Here is a 21,812-nt window from a genome sequence, read left to right as displayed (position 1 = left end):
AAATTTTTATGTGTTTCAAATCATTATCAGAGAACTTGAAGCGAACAGGTAAACAATAAAACGAACTCTAGTTTACTTCCGAACTCTTTATCGCTACTTCACTTTAAATCTTATGGAAGGCGTAATCTCCATTGTAATTGAAGGTTAAACAGAGGCACAAAGCCATTGCTTTTTAACTTTAAAGGTGTCAAAATTGTTCCGATGATAGCGTCCTCATCAACACGTTGAGCTAGATTGTTTGATGGCGAGAAAAGTAGAGTAAAATTTTGAAGTTTGCAGAACTTGAAAAAGTTGCCTTCGATTGTCAAGTCAAATAAGAAATCAGACTCTAGTTTACTTCCGAACTCTTTGTCGCTACTTTACTTTAAATATTATGGAAGGCGTAATGTCCAGAAAGCGGATCCGTAATGTGCCATGGGGATCGAACACCTCCAAAAAAATTTCAAAGAAAAAAATTGATCGTGGAAGAAGCACATTTTTATGTACACATTGCACATAGTTATGAACCTGCATATGATAGGTCAGAAGAATTATAGCGCTCTTTTTGCCCTGGAAAACTACAGTAGAAGAGTGATATGAAATTCAAGTTCAAAACGTCTCCTTTGTAGCCTGAAAAAAATGAAAAATTGGAAATATTTGCTCAGAAATTTGTTGAAATTTTTATGAGTTTCAAATCATTATCAGAGATTTTGAAGCGAACAGGTAAACAATAAAACGAACTCTACTTTACTTCCAAACTCTTTATCGCTACTTCACTTTAAATCTTATGAAAGGCGTAATCTCCATTGTAATTGAAGGTTAAACAGAGGCACAAAACCATTGCTTTTTAATTTTAAAGGTGTCAAAATTGTTCCGATGATAGCGTCCTCAGCAAAACGTTGAGCTAGATTGTTTTACGGCGAGAGAAATAGAGTAAAGTTTTGAAGTTTGCAGAACTTGAAAAAGTTGCCTTCGATTGTCAAGACAAATACGACATCAGACTCTAGTTTACTTCCGAACTCTTTATCGCTACTTTACTTTAAATATTATGGAAGGCGTAATGTCCAGAAAGCGGATCCGTAATGTGCCATGGGGATCAAACACCTGCAAAAAATATTCAAAGAAAAAAATTGATCGTGGAAGAAGCACATTTTTACGTACACCTTGCACATAGTTATGAACCTGCATATGATAGGTCAGAAGAATTATAGCGCTCCTTTTTCCCTGAAAAACTACAGTAGTAGAGTGATTTGAAATTGAAGTTCGAGATGTCTCACTTGTAGCCTGAAAAAAAATGAGAAATTGAAAATATTTGCTCAGAAATTTGTTGAAATTTTTATGTGTTTCAAATCATTGTCAGAGAACTTGAAGCGAACCGGTAAACAATAAAACGAACTCTAGTTTTGCTTCCGAACTCTTTATCGCTACTTTACTTTAAATATTATGGAAGGCGTAATGTCCAGAAAGCAGATCCGTAGTGTACCATGGGGATCAAACACCTGCAAAAAATATTCAAAGAAAAAAATTGATCGTGGAAGAAGCACATTTTTACGTACACCTTGCACATAGTTATGAGCCTGCATATGATAGGTCAGAAGAATTATAGCGCTCTTTTTTCCCTGAAAAACTACAGTAGTAGAGTGATTTGAAATTGAAGTTCGAGATGTCTCACTTGTAGCCTGAAAAAAATGAGAAATTGGAAATATTTGCTCAGAAATTTGTTGAAATTTTTATGTGTTTCAAATTTTTATCAGAGAACTTGAAGCGAACCGGTAAACAATAAAACGAACTCTAGTTTTTCTTCCGAACTCTTTATCGCTACTTCACTTTAAATCTTATGGAAGGCGTAATCTCCACTGTAATTGAAGGTTAAACAGAGGCACAAAGCCATTGCTTTTTAACTTTAAAGTTGTCAAAATTGTTCCGATGATAGCGTCCTCAGCAAAACGTTGAGCTAGATTGTTTTACGGCGAGAGAAATAGAGTAAAATTTTGAAGTTTGCAGAACTTGAAAAAGTTGCCTTCGATTGTCAAGACAAATATGACATCAGACTCTAGTTTACTTCCGCACTCTTTATCGCTACTTTACTTTAAATATTATGGAAGGCGTAATGTCCAGAAAGCGGATCCGTAATGTGCCATGGGGATCAAACACCTGCAAAAAATATTCAAAGAAAAAAATTGATCGTGGAAGAAGCACATTTTTACGTACACCTTGCACATAGTTATGAACCTGCATATGATAGGTCAGAAGAATTATAGCGCTCTTTTTTCCCTGAAAAACTACAGTAGTAGCGTGATTTGAAATTGAAGTTCGAGATGTCTCACTTGTAGCCTGAAAAAAAATGAAAAATTGAAAATATTTGCTCAGAAATTTGTTGAAATTTTTATGTGTTTCAAATCATTATCAGAGAACTTGAAGCGAACCGGTAAACAATAAAACGAACTCTAGTTTTGCTTCTGAACTATTTATCGCTACTTTACTTTAAATATTATGGAAGGCGTAATGTCCAGAAAGCAGATCCGTAATGTGCCATGAGGATCAAACACCTGCAAAAAATATTCAAAGAAAAAAATTGATCGTGGAAGAAGCACATTTTTACGTACACCTTGCACATAGTTATGAACCTGCATATGATAGGTCAGAAGAATTATAGCGCTCTTTTTTCCCTGAAAAACTACAGTAGTAGAGTGATTTGAAATTGAAGTTCGAGATGTCTCACTTGTAGCCTGAAAAAAATGAGAAAATGGAAATATTTGCTCAGAAATTTGTTGAAATTTTTATGTGTTTCAAATCATTATCAGAGAACTTGAAGCGAACCGGTAAACAATAAAACGAACTCTAGTTTTGCTTCCGAACTCTTTATCGCTACTTCACTTTAAATCTTATGGAAGGCGTAATCTCCACTGTAATTGAAGGTTAAACAGAGGCACAAAGCCATTGCTTTTTAACTTTAAAGTTGTCAAAATTGTTCCGATGATAGCGTCCTCAGCAAAACGTTGAGCTAGATTGTTTGACGGCGAGAAAAGTAGAGTAAAATTTTGAAGTTTGCAGAACTTGAAAAAGTTGCCTTCGATTGTCAAGACAAATATGACATCAGACTCTAGTTTACTTCCGAACTCTTTGTCGCTACTTTACTTTAAATATTATGGAAGGCGTAATGTCCAGAAAGCGGATCCGTAATGTGCCATGGGGATCAAACACCTGCAAAAAATATTCAAAGAAAAAAATTGATCGTGGAAGAATTACATTTTTACGTCCACCTTGCACATAGTTATGAACCTGCATATGATAGGTCAGAAGAATTATAGCGCTCTTTTTTCCCTGAAAAACTACAGTAGTAGGGTGAATTGAAATTGAAGTTCGAGGTGTTTCACTTGTAGCCTGAAAAAAATGAAAAATAGGAAATATTTGCTCAGAAATTTGTTGAAATTTTTATGAGTTTCAAATCATTATTAGAGAACTTGAAGCGAACCGGTAAACAATAAAACGAACTCTAATTTACTTCTGAACTCTTCATCGCTACTTTACTTTAAATCTTATGGAAGGCGTAATCTCCATTGTAATTGAAGGTTAAACAGAGGCACAGAGCCATTGCTTTTTAACTTTAAAGTTGTCAAAACTGTTGCGATGATAGCGTCCTCGGCAAAACGTTGAGCTAGATTGTTTGACGGCGAGACAAGTAGAGTAAAATTTTGAAGTTTGCAGAACTTGAAAAAGTTGCCTTCGATTGTCAAGACAAATATGACATCAGACTCTAGTTTACTTCCGAACTCTTTATCGCTACTTTACTTTAAATATTATGGAAGGCGTAATGTCCAGAAAGCGGATCCGTAATCTGCCATGGGGATCAAACACCTGCAAAAAATATTCAAAGAAAAAAATTGATCGTGGAAGAAGCACATTTTTACGTACACCTTGCACATAGTTATGAACCTGCATATGATAGGTCAGAAGAATTATAGCGCTCTTTTTTCCCTGAAAAACTACAGTAGTAGAGTGATTTGAAATTGAAGTTCGAGATGTCTCACTTGTAGCCTGAAAAAAATGAAAAATTGGAAATATTTGCTCAGAAATTTGTTGAAATTTTTATGTGTTTCAAATCATTATCAGAGAACATGAAGCGAACCCGTAAACAATAAAACGAACTCTAGTTGTGCTTCCGAACTCTTTATCGCTACTTCACTTTAAATCTTATGGAAGGCGTAATCTCCACTGTAATTGAAGGCTAAACAGAGGCACAAAGCCATTGCTTTTTAACTTTAAAGTTGTCAAAATTGTTCCGATGATAGCGTCCTCAGCAAAACGTTGAGCTAGATTGTTTGACGGCGAGAAAAGTAGAGTAAAATTTTGAAGTTTGCAGAACTTGAAAAAGTTGCCTTCGATTGTCAAGACAAATATGACATCAGACTCTAATTTACTTCCGAACTCTTTATCGCTACTTTACTTTAAGTATTATGGAAGGCGTAATGTCCAGAAAGCGGATCCGTAATCTGCCATGGGGATCAAACACCTGCAAAAAATATTCAAAGAAAAAAATTGATCGTGGAAGAAGCACATTTTTACGTACACCTTGCACATAGTTATGAACCTGCATATGATAGGTCAGAAGAATTATAGCGCTCTTTTGTCCCTGAAAAACTACAGTAGTAGGGTGATTTGAAATTGAAGTTCGAGGTGTTTCACTTGCAGCCTGAAAAAAAATAAAAATTGGAAATATTTGCTCAGAAATTTGTTGAAATTTTTATGTGTTTCAAATCATTATCAGAGAACTTGAAGCGAACCGGTAAACAATAAAACGAACTCTAATTTACTTCTGAACTCTTTATCGCTACTTTACTTTAAATCTTATGGAAGGCGTAATCTCCATCGTAATTGAAGGTTAAACAGAGGCACAGAGCCATTGCTTTTTAACTTTAAAGTTGTCAAAATTGTTCCGATGATAGCGTCCTCAGCAAAACGTTGAGCTAGATTGTTTGACGGCGAGAAAAGTAGAGTAAAATTTTGAAGTTTGCAGAACTTGAAAAAGTTGCCTTCGATTGTCAAGACAAATATGACATCAGACTCTAGTTTACTTCCGAACTCTTTGTCGCTACTTTACTTTAAATATTATGGAAGGCGTAATGTCCAGAAAGCGGATCCGTAATGTGCCATGGGGATCAAACACCTGCAAAAAATATTCAAAGAAAAAAATTGATCGTGGAAGATGCACATTTTTACGTACACCTTGCACATAGTTATGAACCTGCATATGATAGTTCAGAAGAATTATAGCGCTCTTTTTTCCCTGAAAAACTACAGTAGTAGAGTGATTTTAAATTGAAGTTCGAGGTGTTTCACTTGCAGCCTGAACACAAAATAAAAATTGGAAATATTTGCTCAGAAATTTGTTGAAATTTTTATGTGTTTCCAATCATTATCAGAGAACTTGAAGCGAACCGGTAAACAATAAAACGAACTCTAGTTTTGCTTCCGAACTCTTTATTGCTACTTTACTTTAAATCTTATGGAAGGCGTAATCTCCACTGTAATTGAAGGTTAAACAGAGGCACAAAGCCATTGCTTTTTAACTTTAAATTTGTCAAAATTGTTCCGATGATACCGTCCTCAGCAAAACGTTGAGCTAGATTGTTTGACGGCGAGAAAAGTAGAGTAAAATTTTGAAGTTTGCAGAACTTGAAAAAGTTGCCTTCGATTGTCAAGACAAATATGCATCAGACTCTAGTTTACTTCCGAACTCTTTATCGCTACTTTACTTTAAATATTATGGAAGGCGTAATGTCCAGAAAGCGGATCCGTAATGTGCCATGGGGATCAAACACCTGCAAAAAATATTCAAAGAAAAAAATTGATCGTGGAAGATGCACATTTTTACGTACACCTTGCACATAGTTATGAACCTGCATATGATAGGTCAGAAGAATTATAGCGCTCTTTTTTCCCTGAAAAACTACAGTAGTAGAGTGATTTTAAATTGAAGTTCGAGGTGTCTCACTTGTAGCCTGAAAAAAATGAAAAATAGGAAATATTTGCTCAGAAATTTGTTCAAATTTTTATGTGTTTCAAATCATTATCAGAGAACTCGAAGCGAACCGGTAAACAATAAAACGAACTCTAGTTTTGCTTCCGAACTCTTTATCGCTACTTCACTTTAAATCTTATGGAAGGCGTAATCTCCATTGTAATTGAAGGTTAAACAGAGGCACAGAGCCATTGCTTTATAAGTTTAAAGTTGTCAAAATTGTTCCGATGATAGCGTCCTCAGCAAAACGTTGAGCTAGATTGTTTGACGGCGAGAAAAGTAGAGTAAAATTTTGAAGTTTGCAGAACTTGAAAAAGTTGCCTTCGATTGTCAAGACAAATATGCATCAGACTCTAGTTTACTTCCGAACTCTTTATCGCTACTTTACTTTAAATATTATGGAAGGCGTAATGTCCAGAAAGCGGATCCGTAATGTGCCATGGGGATCAAACACCTGCAAAAAATATTCAAAGAAAAAAATTGATCGTGGAAGATGCACATTTTTACGTACACCTTGCACATAGTTATGAACCTGCATATGATAGGTCAGAAGAATTATAGCGCTCTTTTTTCCCTGAAAAACTACAGTAGTAGAGTGATTTTAAATTGAAGTTCGAGATGTCTCACTTGTAGCCTGAAAAAAATGAGAACATGGAAATATTTGCTCAGAAATTTGTTGAAATTTTTATGTGTTTCAAATCATTATCAGAGAACTTGAAGCGAACCGGTAAACAATAAAACGAAGTCTAATTTACTTCTGAACTCTTTATCGCTACTTTACTTTAAATCTTATGGAAGGCGTAATCTCCATTGTAATTGAAGGTTAAACAGAGGCACAGAGCCATTGCTTTTTAACTTTAAAGTTGTCAAAATTGTTCCGATGATAGCGTCCTCAGCAAAACGTTGAGCTAGATTGTTTGACGGCGAGAAAAGTAGAGTAAAATTTTGAAGTTTGCAGAACTTGAAAAAGTTGCCTTCGATTGTCAAGACAAATATGACATCAGACTCTAGTTTACTTCCGAACTCTTTGTCGCTACTTTACTTTAAATATTATGGAAGGCGTAATGTCCAGAAAGCGGATCCGTAATGTGCCATGGGGATCAAACACCTGCAAAAAATATTCAAAGAAAAAAATTGATCGTGGAAGAAGCACATTTTTACGTACACCTTGCACATAGTTATGAACCTGCATATGATAGTTCAGAAGAATTATAGCGCTCTTTTTTCCCTGAAAAACTACAGTAGTAGAGTGATTTTAAATTGAAGTTCGAGGTGTTTCACTTGCAGCCTGAACACAAAATAAAAATTGGAAATATTTGCTCAGAAATTTGTTGAAATTTTTATGTGTTTCCAATCATTATCAGAGAACTTGAAGCGAACCGGTAAACAATAAAACGAACTCTAGTTTTGCTTCCGAACTCTTTATTGCTACTTTACTTTAAATCTTATGGAAGGCGTAATCTCCACTGTAATTGAAGGTTAAACAGAGGCACAAAGCCATTGCTTTTTAACTTTAAATTTGTCAAAATTGTTCCGATGATAGCGTCCTCAGCAAAACGTTGAGCTAGATTGTTTGACGGCGAGAAAAGTAGAGTAAAATTTTGAAGTTTGCAGAACTTGAAAAAGTTGCCTTCGATTGTCAAGACAAATATGCATCAGACTCTAGTTTACTTCCGAACTCTTTATCGCTACTTTACTTTAAATATTATGGAAGGCGTAATGTCCAGAAAGCGGATCCGTAATGTGCCATGGGGATCAAACACCTGCAAAAAATATTCAAAGAAAAAAATTGATCGTGGAAGATGCACATTTTTACGTACACCTTGCACATAGTTATGAACCTGCATATGATAGGTCAGAAGAATTATAGCGCTCTTTTTTCCCTGAAAAACTACAGTAGTAGAGTGATTTTAAATTGAAGTTCGAGGTGTCTCACTTGTAGCCTGAAAAAAATGAAAAATAGGAAATATTTGCTCAGAAATTTGTTCAAATTTTTATGTGTTTCAAATCATTATCAGAGAACTCGAAGCGAACCGGTAAACAATAAAACGAACTCTAGTTTTGCTTCCGAACTCTTTATCGCTACTTCACTTTAAATCTTATGGAAGGCGTAATCTCCATTGTAATTGAAGGTTAAACAGAGGCACAGAGCCATTGCTTTATAAGTTTAAAGTTGTCAAAATTGTTCCGATGATAGCGTCCTCAGCAAAACGTTGAGCTAGATTGTTTGACGGCGAGAAAAGTAGAGTAAAATTTTGAAGTTTGCAGAACTTGAAAAAGTTGCCTTCGATTGTCAAGACAAATATGCATCAGACTCTAGTTTACTTCCGAACTCTTTATCGCTACTTTACTTTAAATATTATGGAAGGCGTAATGTCCAGAAAGCGGATCCGTAATGTGCCATGGGGATCAAACACCTGCAAAAAATATTCAAAGAAAAAAATTGATCGTGGAAGATGCACATTTTTACGTACACCTTGCACATAGTTATGAACCTGCATATGATAGGTCAGAAGAATTATAGCGCTCTTTTTTCCCTGAAAAACTACAGTAGTAGAGTGATTTTAAATTGAAGTTCGAGATGTCTCACTTGTAGCCTGAAAAAAATGAGAACATGGAAATATTTGCTCAGAAATTTGTTGAAATTTTTATGTGTTTCAAATTATTATCAGAGAACTTGAAGCGAACCGGTAAACAATAAAACGAAGTCTAATTTACTTCTGAACTCTTTATCGCTACTTTACTTTAAATCTTATGGAAGGCGTAATCTCCATTGTAATTGAAGGTTAAACAGAGGCACAGAGCCATTGCTTTATAAGTTTAAAGTTGTCAAAATTGTTCCGATGATAGCGTCCTCAGCAAAACGTTGAGCTAGATTGTTTGACGGCGAAAAAAATAGAGTAAAATTTTGAAGTTTGCAGAACTTGAAAAAGTTGCCTTCGATTGTCAAGACAAATATGCATCAGACTCTAGTTTACTTCCGAACTCTTTATCGCTACTTTACTTTAAATATTATGGAAGGCGTAATGTCCAGAAAGCGGATCCGTAATGTGCCATGGGGATCAAACACCTGCAAAAAATATTCAAAGAAAAAAATTGATCGTGGAAGATGCACATTTTTACGTACACCTTGCACATAGTTTTGAACCTGCATATGATAGGTCAGAAGAATTATAGCGCTCTTTTTTCCCTGAAAAACTACAGTAGTAGAGTGATTTTAAATTGAAGTTCGAGGTGTCTCACTTGTAGCCTGAAAAAAATGAAAAATAGGAAATATTTGCTCAGAAATTTGTTGAAATTTTTTTGTGTTTCAAATCATTATCAGAGAACTCGAAGCGAACCGGTAAACAATAAAACGAACTCTAGTTTTGCTTCCGAACTCTTTATCGCTACTTCACTTTAAATCTTATGGAAGGCGTAATCTCCACTGTAATTGAAGGATAAACAGAGGCACAAAGCCATTGCTTTTTAACTTTAAAGTTGTAAAAATTGTTCCGATGATAGCGTCCTCAGCAAAACGTTGAGCTAGATTGTTTGACGGCGAGAAAAGTAGAGTAAAATTTTGAAGTTTGCAGAACTTGAAAAAGTTGCCTTCGATTGTCAGGACAAATATGACATCAGACTCTAGTTTACTTCCGAACTCTTTGTCGCTACTTTACTTTAAATATTATGAAAGGCGTAATGTCCAGAAAGCGGATCCGTAATGTGCCATGGGGATCGAACACCTCCAAAAAAATTTCGAAGAAAAAAATTGATCGTGGAAGAAGCACATTTTTACGTACACCTTGCACATAGTTATGAACCTGCATATGATAGGTCAGAAGAATTATAGCGCTCTTTTTTCCATGAAAAACTACAGTAGTAGAGTGATTTGAAATTGAAGTTCGAGATGTCTCACTTGTAGCCTGAAAAAAATGAAAAATTGGAAATATTTGCTCAGAAATTTGTTGAAATTTTTATCTGTTTCAAATCATTATCAGAGAACTTGAAGCGAACCGGTAAACAATAAAACGAACTCTAGTTTTGCTTCCGAACTCTTTATCGCTACTTCACTTTAAATCTTATGGAAGGCGTAATCTCCACTGTAATTGAAGGTTAAACAGAGGCACAAAGCCCTTGCTTTTTAACTTTAAAGTTGTCAAAATTGTTCCGATGAGAGCGTCCTCAGCAAAACATTGAGCTAGATTGTTTGACGCCGAGAAAAGTAGAGTAAAATTTTGAAGTTTGCAGAACTTGAAAAAGTTGCCTTCGATTGTCAAGACAAATATGACATCAGACTCTAGTTTACTTCCGAACTCTTTGTCGCTACTTTACTTTAAATATTATGGAAGGCGTAATGTCCAGAAAGCGGATCCGTAATGTGCCATGGGGATCGAACACCTGCAAAAAATATTCAAAGAAAAAAATTGATCGTGGAAGAAGCACATTTTTACGTACACCTTGCACATAGTTATGAACCTGCATATGATAGGTCAGAAGAATTATAGCGCTCTTTTTTCCATGAAAAACTACAGTAGTAGAGTGATTTGAAATTGAAGTTCGAGATGTCTCACTTGTAGCCTGAAAAAAATGAAAAATTGGAAATATTTGCTCAGAAATTTGTTGAAATTTTTATGTGTTTCAAATCATTATCAGAGAACTTGAAGCGAACCGGTAAACAATAAAACGAACTCTAGTTTTGCTTCCGAACTCTTTATCGCTACTTCACTTTAAATCTTATGGAAGGCGTAATCTCCACTGTAATTGAAGGTTAAACAGAGGCACAAAGCCATTGCTTTTTAACTTTAAAGTTGTCAAAATTGTTCCGATGAGAGCGTCCTCAGCAAAACATTGAGCTAGATTGTTTGACGGCGAGAAAAGTAGAGTAAAATTTTGAAGTTTGCAGAACTTGAAAAAGTTGCCTTCGATTGTCAGGACAAATATGACATCAGACTCTAGTTTACTTCCGAACTCTTTATCGCTACTTTACTTTAAATATTATGGAAGGCGTAATGTCCAGAAAGCGGATCCGTAATGTGCCATGGGGATCAAACACCTGCAAAAAATATTCAAAGAAAAAAATCGATCGTGGAAGAAGCACATTTTTACGTACACCTTGCACATAGTCATGAACCTGCATATGATAGGTCAGAAGAATTATAGCGTTTTTTTCCCTGAAAAACTACAGTAGTAGAGTGATTTTAAATTGAAGTTCGAGATGTCTCACTTGTAGCCTGAAAAAAATGAAAAATTGGAAATATTTGCTCAGAAATTTGTTGAAATTTTTATGTGTTTCAAATCATTATCAGAGAACTTGAAGCGAACCGGTAAACAATAAAACGAACTCTAGTTTTGCTTCCGAACTCTTTATCGCTACTTCACTTTAAATCTTATGGAAGGCGTAATCTCCACTGTAATTGAAGGATAAACAGAGGCACAAAGCCATTGCTTTTTAACTTTAAAATTGTAAAAATTGTTCCGATGATAGCGTCCTCAGCAAAACGTTGAGCTAGATTGTTTGACGGCGAGAAAAGTAGAGTAAAATTTTGAAGTTTGCAGAACTTGAAAAAGTTGCCTTCGATTGTCAGGACAAATATGACATCAGACTCTAGTTTACTTCCGAACTCTTTGTCGCTACTTTACTTTAAATATTATGAAAGGCGTAATGTCCAGAAAGCGGGTCCGTAATGTGCCATGGGGATCGAACACCTGCAAAAAATATTCAAAGAAAAAAAATTGATCGTGGAAGAAGCACATTTTTACGTACACCTTGCACATAGTTATGAACCTGCATATGATAGGTCAGAAGAATTATAGCGCTCTTTTTTCCCTGAAAAACTACAGTAGTAGGGTGATTTGAAATTGAAGTTCGAGGTGTTTCACTGGTAGCCTGAAAAAAATGAAAAATTGGAAATATTTTCTCAGAAATTTGTTGAAATTTTTATGAGTTTCAAATCATTATCAGAGAACTTGAAGCGAACCGTTAAAACAATAAAACGAACTCTAGTTTACTTCCCAACTCTTTATCGCTAATTCACTTTAAATCTTATGGGAGGCGTAATCTCCATTGTAATTGAAGGTTAAACAGAGGCACAAAGCCATTGCTTTTTAACTTTAAAGTTGTCAAAATTGTTCCGATGATAGCGTCCTCAGCAAAACTTTGAGCTAGATTGTTTGACGGCGAGAAAAGTACAGTAAAATTTTGAAGTTTGCAGAACTTGAAAAAGTTGCCTTCGATTGTCAAGACAAATATGACATCAGACTCTAGTTTACTTCCGAACTCTTTGTCGCTACTTTACTTTAAATATTATGGAAGGCGTAATGTCCAGAAAGCGGATCCGTAATGTGCCATGGGGATCAAACACCTGCAAAAAATATTCAAAGAAAAAAATCGATCGTGGAAGAAGCACATTTTTACGTACACCTTGCACATAGTTATGAACCTGCATATGATAGGTCAGAAGAATTATAGCGCTCTTTTTTCCCTGAAAAACTACAGTAGTAGGGTGATTTGAAATTGAAGTTCGAGGTGTTTCACTGGTAGCCTGAAAAAAATGAAAAATTGGAAATATTTTCTCAGAAATTTGTTGAAATTTTTATGAGTTTCAAATCATTATCAGAGAACTTGAAGCGAACCGGTAAACAATAAAACGAACTCTAGTTTACTTCCGAACTCTTTATCGCTACTTCACTTTAAATCTTATGGGAGGCGTAATCTCCATTGTAATTGAAGGTTAAACAGAGGCACAAAGGCATTGCTTTTTAACTTTAAAGTTGTCAAAATTGTTCCGATGATAGCGTCCTCAGCAAAACTTTGAGCTAGATTGTTTGACGGCGAGAAAAGTACAGTAAAATTTTGAAGTTTGCAGAACTTGAAAAAGTCGCCTTCGATTGTCAAGACAAATATGACATCAGACTCTAGTTTACTTCCGAACTCTTTGTCGCTACTTTACTTTAAATATTATGGAAGGCGTAATGTCCAGAAAGCGGATCCGTAATGTGCCATGGGGATCAAACACCTGCAAAAAATATTCAAAGAAAAAAATCGATCGTGGAAGAAGCACATTTTTACGTACACCTTGCACATAGTTATGAACCTGCATATGATAGGTCAGAAGAATTATAGCGCTCTTTTTTCCCTGAAAAACTACAGTAGTAGGGTGATTTGAAATTGAAGTTCGAGGTGTTTCACTTGTAGCCTGAAAAAAATGAAAAATTGGAAATAGTTTCTGAGAAATTTGTTGAAATTTTCATGAGTTTCAAATCATTATCAGAGAACTTGAAGCGAACCGGTAAACAATAAAACGAACTCTAATTTACTTCCGAACTCTTTATCGCTACTTTACTTTAAATCTTATGGAAGGCGTAATCTCCATTGTAATTGAAGGTTAAACAGAGGCACAGAGCCATTGCTTTTTAATTTAAAGTTGTCAAAATTGTTCCGATGATAGCGTCCTCAGCAAAACGTTTAGCTAGACTGTTTGACGGAAAGAAAAGTAGAGTAAAATTTGGAAGGTTGCAGAACTTGAAAAAAATGGCTTCGATTGTCAAGACAAATAAGACATCAGACTCTAGTTTATTTCCGAACTCTTAGTCGCTACTTTACTTTAAATTTTATGGAAGGCGTAATGTCCAGAAAGCCGATCCGTAATGTGCCATGGGGATCAGACACCTGCAAAAAATATTCAAAGAAAAAAATTGATCGTGGAAGAAGCACAATTTTACGTACACCTTGCACATAGTTATGAACCTGCATATGATAGGTCAGAAGAATTATAGCGCTCTTTTTTCCCTGAAAAACTACAGTAGTAGAGTGATTTGAAATTGAAGTTCGAGGTGTTTCACTTGTAGCCTGAAAAAAATGAAAAATTGGAAATATTTTCTCAGAAATTTGTTGAAATTTTTATGAGTTTCAAATCATTATCAGAGAACTGGAAGCGAACCGGTAAACAATAAAACGAACTCTAATTTACTTCTGAACTCTTTATCGCTACCTTACTTTAAATCTTATGGAAGGCGTAATCTCCATTGTAATTGAAGGTTAAACAGAGGCACAGAGCCATTGCTTTTTAACTTTAAAGTTGTCAAAATTGTTCCGATGATAGCGTCCTCAGCAAAACGTTTAGCTAGACTGTTTGACGGAAAGAAAAGTAGAGTAAAATTTGGAAGGTTGCAGAACTTGAAAAAATTGGCTTCGATTGTCAAGACAAATATGACATCAGACACTAGTTTACTTCCGAACTCTTTGTCCATGCTTTACTTTAAATATTATGGAAGGCGTAATGTCCAGAAAGCGGATCCGTAATGTGCCATGGGGATCAAACACCTGCAAAAAAAAAATTCAAAGAAAAAATTAATCTCGGAAGAAGCACATTTTTACGTACACCTTGCACATAGTTATGAACCTGCATACGATAGGTCAGATGAAATATAGCGCTCTTTGTTCCCTGAAGAACTACAGTAGTAGAAAGATTTTAAATTGTCGTTCAAGATGTCTCATTTGTAGACTGAAACAAATGAGAAATTGGAATTATTTGTTCTGAAAATTGTTGAGATTTTTTTGAGTTTCAAATCATTTTCAATAAACTTGAAGCGAACCGGTAAACCATAAAAAGAAAAAAAACAACAATAAAGAAAACAACACTTGGACAAAAACTTCAAAATTATTAGACAGAGGAGATGTGAACTTTTTTTTCCAAAGCAAAACGCTAACTGTGAGATAATAAAACTCTTATTATTTTTTTCATTGTCACATCAAACTGTCCACGGTAATGTTTGGAACAGTTGGAGGGATTCTTCGGACAAAAATACTTATAGAATAAGATACGTTCTCTTCGGCCTTTAAAAGTCAGTTAATCTGTGAACAAAAACCTCCAAAACTTGTTTATTACGCTGGAAGCATACTTTATACAAATTTTCATGTGGAATGGAACTCGGTTATTTCTTCGGATTGGAAATCGATAGGCTCCGTTGTAATTGACGGTTAAACAGAGGCACAAGGGTATTTTTTTACTTTAAAGTTGTCAAAATGGTTCCGATGATAGCGTTCTCAGCAAAAAGTTGAGCTAGATTGTTTGACGGCGAGAAAAGTAGAGTAGATTATGGAAGGTTGCAGAACTTGAAAGAGCTGGCTTCTATTGTCAATACAAACATGTTATCAGAATCTAGTCTGCTTCCGAACTCTTTATCGCTACTTTTCTTTAAGTCTCATGAAAGGCGTAATCTCCAGAAGGCGGATCCGTAATGTGCCATGGGGATCGAACCCCTGCAAAAAAATTTCAAAGAAAAAAACTGATCGTGGAAGAAGCACACTTTTACGTAAACATTGCTCATAGTTATGCACCTGCATATGATAGTTCAGAACAATTATAGCGCTCTTTATTCTCTGAAAAACTACAGTAGTAGAGTGATTTCAAATTGACGTTCACCATGTCTCATTTGTAGCCTGAAAAAAATGAGAAATTGGAATTATTTGTTCTGAAAATTGTTGAAATTTTTTGAGTTTCAAATCTTTTTCAATAAACTTGAAGCAAACCGGTAAACCATAAAAGGAAAACACAACAATAAAGAAAGCAACATTTGAACAAAAACTTCAAAATTATTAGACAGAAGAGAACTGAACTTTTTCATTCGAAAGCAAAACGCTAATTATGAGATTAAAAAATTCTCGTTTAGTGTCACATCAAATGTCCACGGTAATGTTTGCACGGTAATCTAAACTGCTTGCGAACTTTTATCGTTACTTTACCTTAAATCTTATGAAAGGCGTAATGTCCAGAAAGCGGATCCGTAATGTTGCATAGGGATTAAACCCCTGCAAAAAAAAATTCAAAGAAAAAAAATGATCATGGAAGAAGCACAATTTTACGTACACAATGCAAAAGTTATACATCTGCATATGATAGGTCAGAAGAGTTATAGCGCTCTTTTTTCCCTGAAAAACTAGAGTAGTAGAGTGATTTGAAATTGAAGTTCGAGATGTCTCATTTGAAGCCTGAAAAAAATGAAATTGGAAATGTTTGTTCTGAAATTTGTTGAAATTTTTTGAGTTTCAAATCATTTTCAATAAACTTGAAGCGAACCGGTAAACTATAAAAGGAAAACACAACAATAAAGAAAACAACAAGTGGGCAAAAACTTCAAAATTATTAGACAGACGAGAAGTGTTTCTTTTTTCAAAAGCAAAACGCTAATTGTGAGATGACAAAACTCTTATTTGTTTTATTTATTGTCACATCAAACTGACTGCGGTAATGTTTGGAACAGTTGGAGGGATTCTTCGCAAAAATAATACTCATAGAATAAAAAACGTTTCCTTCGGCCTTTAAAAGTCAGTTAATCTGTAAACAAAAACTCCAAAACTTTTTTTTAATTACGCTGGAAGCATATTTTATACAAATTTTTACGTGGAATGGAACTCGGTTATATCTTCTGATTGGAAATCGGTAGGCTCCATTGTAATTGACGGTTAAACAGAGGCACAAGGGCATTGCCTTTTCATTTTAAAGTTGCCGAAATGGTTCCGAAGATAGCGTCCTCAGCAGAACGTAGAGATAGATTGTTTGACGGCGAGAAAATTACAATAAAATATGGAAGGTTGCAGAACTTGAAAAGTTGGATTCTATTGTCAAGACAAACATGACATCAGACTCTAGTTTACTTCCGAACTCTTTATCGCTACTTTTCTTTAAACCTTATGGAAGAAGAAATCTCCAGAAGGCGGATCCGTAATGTGCCATAGGGATCGAACCCCTGCAAAAAATTTCAAAGAAAAAAATTGATCGTGGAAGAAGCACACGTTTACGTACACATTGCACATAGCTATGCACCTGCATGTGATAGGTCAGAAGAATAATAGCACTCTTTTTTCCCTGAAAAACTACAGTAGTAGAGTGATTTCAAATTGACGTTCAACATATCTCATTTGTAGCCTGAAAAAAATGAGAAATTGGAATTATTTGTTCTGAAAACTGTTGAATTTTTTTTTGAGTTTCAAATCATTTTCAATAAACTTGAAGCGAACCGGTAAACCATAAAAGGAAAACACAACAATAAAGAAAACAACACTTGGACAAAAAATTTCAAAAATATTAGACAGACGAGAAGTGATTTTTTTTCAAAAGCAAAACGCTAATTGTGAGATAATAAAACTCTTATTTTTTTTCATTGTCACATCAAACTGTCCACGGTAATGTTTGCAACAGTTGGAGGGATTCTTTGGAAAAAAATAATACTTATAGAATAAGATACGTTCCCTTCGGCCTTTAAAAGTCAGTTAATCTGTGAACAATACCTCGAAATCTTGTTTAGTACGCTGGAATTATACTTTATACAAATTTTTACGTGGAATGGAACTTGGTTATATCTTCTGATTGGAAATCGATCGGCTCCATTGTAATTGACGGTTAAACAGAGGCACGAGGGCATTGCCTTTTCACTTTAAAGTTGTCGAAAGGTTTCCGATGATAGCGTCCTCAGCAAAACGTTCGGCTAGATTGTTTCAAGGCGAGAAAAGTAGAGTAAAACATGGAAGGTTGCAGAACTTGGAAGAGTTGGCTTCTATTGTCAAGACAAATTTGACATCAGACTCTAGTTTACTTCCGAACTCTTTGTCGCTACTTTACTTTAAATCTTATGAAAGGCGTAATCTCCAGAAGGCGGATCCGTAATGTGCCATAGGGATCGAACCCCTGCAAAAAAAATTCAAAGAAAAAAATTGATCGTGGAAGAAGCACACTTTTACGTAAACATTGCTCATAGTTATGCACATGCATTTGATAGGTCAGAAGAAAAATAGCGCTCTTTGTTCCCTGAAGAACTACAGTGATAGAAAGATTTTAAATTGTCGTTCAAGATGTCTCATTTGTAGACTGAAACAAATGAGAAATTGGAATTATTTGTTCTGAAAACTGTTGAATTTTTTTTTGAGTTTCAAATCATTTTCAATAAACTTGAAGCGAACCGGTAAACCATAAAAGGAAAACACAACAATAAAGAAAACAACACGTGGACAAAAACTTCAAAATTATTACACAGACGAGAACTGCTTTTTTTTCAAAAGCAAAACGCTAATTGTGAGATGATAAAACTCTTATTTATTTTATTTATTGTCACATCAAACTGACTGCGGTAATGTTTGGAACAGTTGGAGGGATTCTTCGGAAAAATAATACTTATAGAATAAAATACGTTCCCTCCGACCATTGAAAGTCAGTTAATCTGTGAACAAAAACCTCCAAAACTTGTTTGTTACGCTGGAAGCATACTTTATACAAATTTTCATGTGGAATGGAACTTGGTTATTTCTTCGGATTGGAAATCGATAGGCTCCATTGTAATTGACGGTTAAACAGAGGCAAAAAGTTATTTTTTTTACTTTAAAGTTGTCAAAATGGTTCCGATGATAGCGTTCTCAGCAAAAAGTTGAGCTAGATTGTTTGACGGCGAGAAAAGTAGAGCAGATTATGGAAGGTTGCAGAACTTGAAAGAGCTGGCTTCTATTGTCAATACAAACATGTTATCAGAATCTAGTCTGCTTGCGAACTCTTTATCGTTACTTTACTTTAAATCTTATGAAAGGCGTAATGTTCAGAAAGCGGATCCGTAATGTGACATGGGGATTAAACCCCTGCAAAAAAAATTCAAAGAAAAAAAATGATCATGGAAGAAGCACAATTTTACGTACACAATGCAAAAGTTATACATCTGCATATGATAGGTCAGAAGAATTATAGTGCTCTTTTTTCCCTGAAAAACTAGAGTAGTAGAGTGATTTGAAATTGAAGTTCAACATGTCTCATTTGAAGCCTGAAAAAAATGAGAAATTGGAAATGTTTGTTCTGAAATTTGTTGATATTTTTTGAGTTTCAAATCAGTTTCAATAAACTTGAAGCGAACCGGTAAACTACAAAAGGAAAACACAACAATAAAGAAAACAACACTTGGACAAAAACTTCAAAATTATTAGACAGACGAGAAGTGTTTTTCTTTTCAAAAGCAAAACGCTAATTGTGAGATGACAAAACTCTTATTTATTTTATTTATTGTCACATCAAACTGACTGCGGTAATGTTTGGAACAGTTGGAGGGATTCTTCGGACAAATAATACTTATAGAACAAAATACGTTCCCTCCGACCATTGAAAGTCAGTTAATCTGTGAACAAAAACCTCCAAAACTTGTTTATTACGCTGGAAGCATACTTTATACATATTTTCATGTGGAATGGAACTCGGTTATTTCTTCGGATTGGAAATCGATAGGCTCCATTGTAATTGACGGTTAAACAGAGGTACAAGGGTATTTTTTTACTTTAAAGTTGTCAAAATGGTTCCGATGATAGCGTTCTCAGCAAAAAGTTGAGCTAGATTGTTTGACGGCGAGAAAAGTAGAGTAGATTATGGAAGGTTGCAGAACTTGAAAGAGCTGGCTTCTATTGTCAAAACAAACATGTTATCAGAATCTAGTCTGCTTGCGAACTTTTATCGTTACTTTACTTTAAATCTTATGAAAGGCGTAATGTCCAGAAAGCGGATCCGTAATGTGACATAGGGATTAAACCCCTGCAAAAAAAATTCAAAGAAAAAAATGATCATGGAAGAAGCACAATTTTACGTACACAATGCAAAAGTTATACATCTGCATATGATAGGTCAGAAGAGTTATAGCGCTCTTTTTTCCCTGAAAAACTAGAGTAGTAGAGTGATTTGAAATTGAAGTTCGAGATGTCTCATTTGAAGCCTGAAAAAAATGAGAAATTGGAAATGTTTGTTCTGAAATTTGTTGAAATTTTTTGAGTTTCAAATCATTTTCAATAAACTTGAAGCGAACCGGTAAACTATAAAAGGAAAACACAACAATAAAGAAAACAACACGTGGACAAAAACTTCAAAATTATTAGACAGACGAGAAGTGTTTTTTTTTCAAAAGCAAAACGCTAATTGTGAGATGACAAAACTCTTATTTATTTTATTTATTGTCACATCAAACCGACTGCGGTAATGTTTGGAACAGTTGGAGGGATTCTTCGGAAAAATAATACTTATAGAATAAAATACGTTCCCTCCGACCATTGAAAGTCAATTAATCTGTGAACAAAAACCTCCAAAATTTGTTTATTACGCTGGAAGCATACTTTATACAAATTTTCATGTGGAATGGAACTCGGTTATTTCTTCGGATTGGAAATCGATAGGCTCCATTGTAATTGACCGGTAAACAGAGGCACAAGGGTATTTTTTTTACTTTAAAGTTGTCAAAATGGTTCCGATGATAGCGTTCTCAGCAAAAAGTTGAGCTAGATTGTTTGACGGCGAGAAAAGTAGAGTAGATTATGGAAGGTTGCAGAACTTGAAAGAGCTGGCTTCTATTGTCAAAACAAACATGTTATCAGAATCTAGTCTGCTTGCGAACTTTTATCGTTACTTTACTATAAATCTTATGAAAGGCGTAATGTCCAGAAAGCGGATCCGTAATGTGACATAGGGATTAAACCCCTGCAAAAAAAAAAATTCAAAGAAAAAAAATGATCATGGAAGAAGCACAATTTTACGTACACAATGCAAAAGTTATACATCTGCATATGATAGGTCAGAAGAGTTATAGCGCTCTTTTTTCCCTGAAAAACTAGAGTAGTAGAGTGATTTGAAATTGAAGTTCGAGATGTCTCATTTGAAGCCTGAAAAAAATGAGAAATTGGAAATGTTTGTTCTGAAATTTGTTGAAATTTTTTGATTTTCAAATCATTTCCAATAAAATTGAAGCGAACCAGTAAACCATAAAAAAACACAACAATAAAGAAAACCATATTTGGACAAAAACTTCAAAACTATTAGACAGAAGAGAACAGAACTTTTTTATTCAAAGGCATAACGCTAATTGTGAGATAATAAAACTCTTATTTATTGTCACATCAAACTGTCCACGGTAATGTTTGGAACAGTTGGAGGGATTCTTCTGAGAAAAAACGGTAACTTTTTATTCAAATTCAAAGCGCTAATTGTGAGCTGAAAAATCTTTTTGAGCAAATTGTCCACGGTAGTAAGTGGAACAATTGGGGGGCCATTGTTTTTGAAAAACAATACTTATCGAAAAAATACGTTCCCATTGCCTTTAAAAGCCAGATGTTCTGTGAGAAAAATTCTTCAAAACTTGCGGTTTATTAATCGGGCAGCAAACATTATAAAAAATTATTTAAAAAATAATAACCGTTTTCCTCTTTACAAAATTTTTGCGTTGAAAATGCTTGCAACTTTAATTATCAAATATCTGGATTGTGAAAAGTTGAACGTCGTTCAAGTTGCTGTTATGACTAACAGGAAAAATTATTATGAATCTAGTTTTTGTATCATTATTTGAGAAAATATTTTTGAGATTTTAATATGAAAACCAGGCGCGTATAATTTTCATAACCCCCTTCACGGAGGATTGGATTGAGAATAATTTAATTTAAGCTTCGTGAATTAAGATTCGTAATTTAAATTACTCAATTAATCAAGTAGATATGCGTCTCAGAATGTGCATATATCTAGAAAAAAATGGATAAGGAGTTTCAGAAAAATTTTTTTGAATATCCCCGCTTATTTGTCCGCCGGCGTTTTTACGGGATTCCCTTTTATAATCTGTTTTGTTCGATCTGAGCTATACACAATAGCATTCATTTTTCGAAATATCACTAATATAGTTTCAGAGCTCAAAGGTCTTTAATTTCTCAGAAATTAAAAAAATAAAAATCTCTACAACGATTGATTTAATTTTTCAAGAGCTTTCAAATGATAAATGTTTTTTTTTGTATTCCTCCGCAAAATATATCGATCAGCTGAAAAATGGTTTA

At 34.7% G+C, this 21,812-nt stretch overlaps 2 protein-coding genes across 3 annotated transcripts in view; one reads left to right on the top strand and one right to left on the bottom strand.

Annotated features, from left to right (window-relative positions):
• LOC142339268 (NADH-ubiquinone oxidoreductase 75 kDa subunit, mitochondrial-like) overlaps window positions 1-21,812 on the top strand; it is a 494,345-nt gene that overhangs the window by 152,846 nt on the left and 319,687 nt on the right. The gene's annotated exons all lie outside the window — the stretch shown is intronic.
• The window catches only part of LOC142339247 (carbohydrate sulfotransferase 4-like), a 119,066-nt gene that overhangs the window by 76,839 nt on the left and 20,415 nt on the right, over window positions 1-21,812 (bottom strand). The gene's annotated exons all lie outside the window — the stretch shown is intronic.

This window comes from Convolutriloba macropyga, chromosome 1 (genome assembly GCF_964194025.1).
Source record: "Convolutriloba macropyga chromosome 1, txConMacr16.3, whole genome shotgun sequence".
NCBI classification, from domain to species: Eukaryota; Metazoa; Xenacoelomorpha; order Acoela; family Convolutidae; genus Convolutriloba; species Convolutriloba macropyga.
Note: the sequence above shows the minus strand (reverse complement) of the source record. Positions and strands in the feature narration are given on the sequence as shown.